The 4,611-nt window shown below is 42.2% G+C and overlaps 1 protein-coding gene across 1 annotated transcript in view; it reads right to left on the bottom strand.

The window, feature by feature from the left end:
* Nucleotides 1–3,860, bottom strand: part of runx1 (RUNX family transcription factor 1) — a 60,866-nt gene extending 57,006 nt beyond the window's left edge. Inside the window, 1 exon segment of the mRNA XM_030359923.1 lies at nt 3,399–3,860. The gene's annotated coding sequence lies outside the window, so the exon portion shown is untranslated.
* Nucleotides 3,861–4,611: the final 751 nt, after the last annotated feature.

Below are 4,611 nucleotides of genomic sequence, written 5' to 3'. Positions count from 1 at the left end.
ACTGCCTGGGTTATTTTGTTTCGTATAAGTTATATTTTAAAACAGCCAGTCATTGTAGCCTACCACTCGTGGAACATGGAATTTCAAAGAGATGATGGAGTGATTTGACTCAGAAGTGACATCAGGCATTGGCAGCGCGAGATGTGCAGAACAAGTTAAACTTCTAGCTCAGTAACATCAACACCTAAGAAAGAAGGTATGAAAAATAGTCGGAAAACTTTGATTTGCAAGGCAAGCAGGCAAGTGTTGGGCTTGTTACAGTAGCCTATATAGCCTTCAATGCGGTGAAATTTCGGAATTAATAGGCTCGAGTCGGCGTTTCCTTAAAAGGCTATCTTTCATTTTGCAAAAAAAACAACACAGTAGGCTATATTACCATATTAAAATGGTGTACCAAATTGCGTTTTATTACAATGATAAAAAAGTGTAGGCCTACTAGCCTATGGTAAGGTCAGGTTTGCCGATGTGCTTGGCTATTTTAAAGTTTCTCCCTGTGCATCGATCGGAGACAGACGTCACTTCACTGATAATATTCTGGGGATGGGCTACAACATAGCCAATAGGCTTTCATACTAGGGACTTTATCCTTTAAATATCTTTGCGGCATTGGATCAGTCTCCTTTCAAGAACAGGCAAGAACTTTCTAGCCTCGCGTCAGCAGCGCATATACCTAAAAACAACAGGCGGATGGCGGGCGGGTGCGGTTTTGAAAATTGGTCAAAAAAATTGTTGCGGATGGATGGCGGGCGGATCAAGCGTTTTGTGATGCGGTTGCGGATGAAATAATAGCCCATCCGCGCATCTCTATTAGCAACCCACACAGATTGAAAGTTAAACGCGGGAACAACTGGCATAACAGTTAAAATAACTGGATAAAACGATAAAAAACGCAACACAAACACTTAAAGAGTCCCAGGCTATATGCTACAATAACATTCAACATTACAATATGAAGAGCAAACTACACACACAGGGTCAACTTGCTGCTGCAAGTTGACCCTGCAGCAGCAGATGCCACTACCAGAGCTATGGAGACTAGCAAAGACACAACAGAAAAGTGTGTGTGTGTATAACAAGTAGTCAACAGAAGACAATGTTTTAATCCCACTGTATATCTCCTTGTTACTTTTAGATGAGAACCCCTGGCCAGCCTTTCGGACTGGGTGTCAGGCTAGGGAATTCAAAAACAGGCGAGAGTGGAGGGAAAAAAAGTTAGGTAAATGTCAGCCAACATGCAGTTGGTATGCACAATTGAAATTCATAATCTTAATCACTATGCAAATGAGAGTAAAGCTAATTCATGGTCATTTTTAAGATGCAGTAATTTCACACTTTTAGACAATTCAATTACTGTATGGCATGTTAGATAACAACAGTAAGAGCTAAAATTAGAGCAATTGAAAGAGTGAAACATTAGTCTCCTGTCATCTCCTTCTCATGCACTGGTTAGCCATAGTTGTAAACAGTTCATTAAATTATTTTGAGTAGATTTTGTCCTTGTTCAGCATGTGCAATAGCTACTATAGATATACAAAGGACAACTTGTCATCTTTGTGTTCTAATTGTTCGTACTGTTATTAAAACTGATAAACCTATTCAGCTTTCCATGATTGTTGATAATCGTTATACTCTGGTTTTTACGGGTTGTAGACCCCTGCGTTGGTGAGTGTGGTGCGACACCCCATAAGCGCCACGCACATACACGTACCGGTGGGACGATTTTGTACGAGGCTGGGAGGGAATCATCACAGTATACCCACTACAATAAAATAGACTATACTACTGCGTACAACAGCATCATGCAGCATCTTACCCTAGCTATCTCGGTTTGATTCAAGGTCCTGTACATGGAGATTGTTGATGCACTAGATTAATAATTCCACAATGCAAATAGAATGATCAATGAAAGTAAATAAAGTGTGTAACTACTAATTGATTAATTAATTAAAGGAATTAATTAGACTATCATCGAAAGCACAAACAGTGGATCATGGGCATCAGGGCTGTATATGTAGTCATAAAACAGCTGGTATAACTCTATGGTAGCCTATATACCGACTAAGTTTATTGATCTGCTTCTTTCAAAACATCGCGCCGCTTCCTATTGGTGCTAGGGGCGGCTTTAGATGCGCATGAAATGCGGACCGCGGCACTTCTTTGCCGGTGTGTGGCCAGCTTAAGTGTTCCAACACCACTACCCTAACCAGTGGCGGTTCTAGGTCCAGTTACGCCCCGGGCAAGACTTCCTACAAGCGGGTGTATCGTGAACCTACGGACTTCAGTGAGGGTTTCATTCCGTCTATGCACGGCACCTTCTCAACAAGCAGGTGTGCGCCTGCAGCCAGAGGGGGCGCCAAAATACCTATTCCCCACACAATGTTATGTCGTACTTAATTGATAACCGCTACGCAACGCTTTTTTTTTTTTATACTGCTCGTGGTGCCCCCCATGTGATTTGCCGCCCCCCACAAATATGCCGCCCCTGGCGGCTGCCCGGTTCGCCCGTGCCTAAAACCGCCACTGACCCTAACCCAAACTCTTACTATTGCTTCAAGAAGGCCGGATCCCACACAGATTATTTAAAAACAGAAATTCACACAAAACATCAATGGAGAACTTTACAGAAGAAAAAAATATGTTGGAATATAGAAATATTAAAAAAATGTAGATTTTCAATAATATATTATCTATAATATAATATAATATATTATATGTATTATATATTTATTATATATTATATATATATATTATATATAATATAATATATATCCAATTAACATATTATTGTACATTAGTCTTTCGAGAGGGGCGGTATACCACAGTTTGAAAGAATGCTCTACCCAAAAGAGTGAGTCAGGGAACCTCTAATTTTCTATATTAAATAGAACCTGTTCATATAATCGCAATTTAAATAAATGTGACAATTGTACACAGAGTCTGTTTAAAGAAACATGCTGCGCTGCTCGTTAACCAAGTCAGGAAGGAAGAGACTTTTATTTTGAATTTTTCTTTCACATATTTCCTGAGTTCAGCAACCAAAGTTCATATTATATATACATATATAACAAATCATTCTTTGCTACAGCCAATTATAAAGATACAGTAAAATGTCACAAACTCATGAGATAAGACATGAAACAGGCAGAAGTGTAATTTATATAATTATAATTTATAGTTCATACGACACACAGAAACTTTGCACAAAGATTTATACGACGCAAAGTTTTCGTCGTCAGGCCAAATCACGCACAGGGCTGCATAGTTCGGACCAAAAATGTATCGAATTCGTAAAAATAAATAAATACTAATACAAACACAAAAAAAACACACAAATATTGTGTATTATACGAACACCACAGCGACACAACTACACACTCCTCCTGTCTTACTGTTCTTACCCCGAGTGGAGGTTCGGCGAGTGTGTGATTACATCCAGGGTCCGGTTATCACCACACACATGCACACACACACAGACACAGACACACACACACACACACACACACACACACACACACAAACACACACACACACACACACACACACACACACACACACACACACACACACACACACACACACACTTAGTTTATCTTCAGTCCGATGTATTTCCACGTGTGGCGTACGTTCATCTCAGCATTTCTCTCTCTCTCTCTCTCTCTCCCTCTCACTCTCTCTCTCTCTCTCTCTCTCTCTCTCTCTCTCTCTCTCTCTCTCTCTCTCTCTCACTCACTCTCTCTCTGTTAGTCTCCTTTTCTGATGAGAGAATCAGTTTGTTGCTCTATCTCTTGTCGACTTCTTGCACCACCCACTCTCTCTCTCCCTCTCTCTCTCTATCTCTCTCTCTCTTTCTGTCTCCCTCTCTCCCTCCCCCTCCCTCCCCCTTTGTCTCTCCCTCCCCCTCCCCCTCTCTCTCTCTCCCACCCCCTCCCTCCCCCTTTGTCGCTCTCTCTCTCTCTCTCTTTCCCTCCCTCCCCCCCCTCTCTCTCTCTCTCTCTTTCCCTCCCTCCCCCCCTCTCTCTCTCTCTCTCTCTCTCTCTCTCTCTCTCTCTCTCTCTCTCTCTCTCTCTCTCTCTCTCTCTCTCCACCACACATCTAAATTCTTCGTTAACAGCGACCTCTCTCCTCTCTTCCTCAACGCGGTTTCATTAATTGGTCGGTTTCTCGGTCAGCCTCTCTGTGATTGGCCAATTCCAGATTTGACTATCTTGAGTGACATCACAACGGCAAGCAGAAGAGACTCTTCATGAATCTGTCTGTGTGTATGTGTGTGTGTGTGTGTGTGTGTGTGTGTGTGTGTGTGTGTGTGTGTGTGTGTGTGTGTGTGTGTGTGTGTGTGTGTGTGTGTGTTAACCACCTGCCCCCCCCACCCTTCCCCCACCCATAACAGTTTGCACCGAGGAAGTAAGCTGTGGTTAGAGAGGGAGAGAGAGAGAGAGAGAGAGAGAGAGAGAGAGAGAGAGAGAGAGAGAGAGAGAGAGAGAGAGAGAGAGAGAGAGAGAGAGAGAGAGAGAGAGAGAGAGAGAGAGAGAGAGAGAGTCTAAAGTCTGTTGTTTGAATGTCTTCGTGTTTGTGTTTCTGGTGCGTTCCTGTGGGTTCTTTTTATTAGTGTAT

The sequence above is a fragment of the Gadus morhua genome, chromosome 7, assembly GCF_902167405.1.
Source record: "Gadus morhua chromosome 7, gadMor3.0, whole genome shotgun sequence".
NCBI lineage: Eukaryota > Metazoa > Chordata > Actinopteri > Gadiformes > Gadidae > Gadus > Gadus morhua.
Note: the sequence above shows the minus strand (reverse complement) of the source record. Positions and strands in the feature narration are given on the sequence as shown.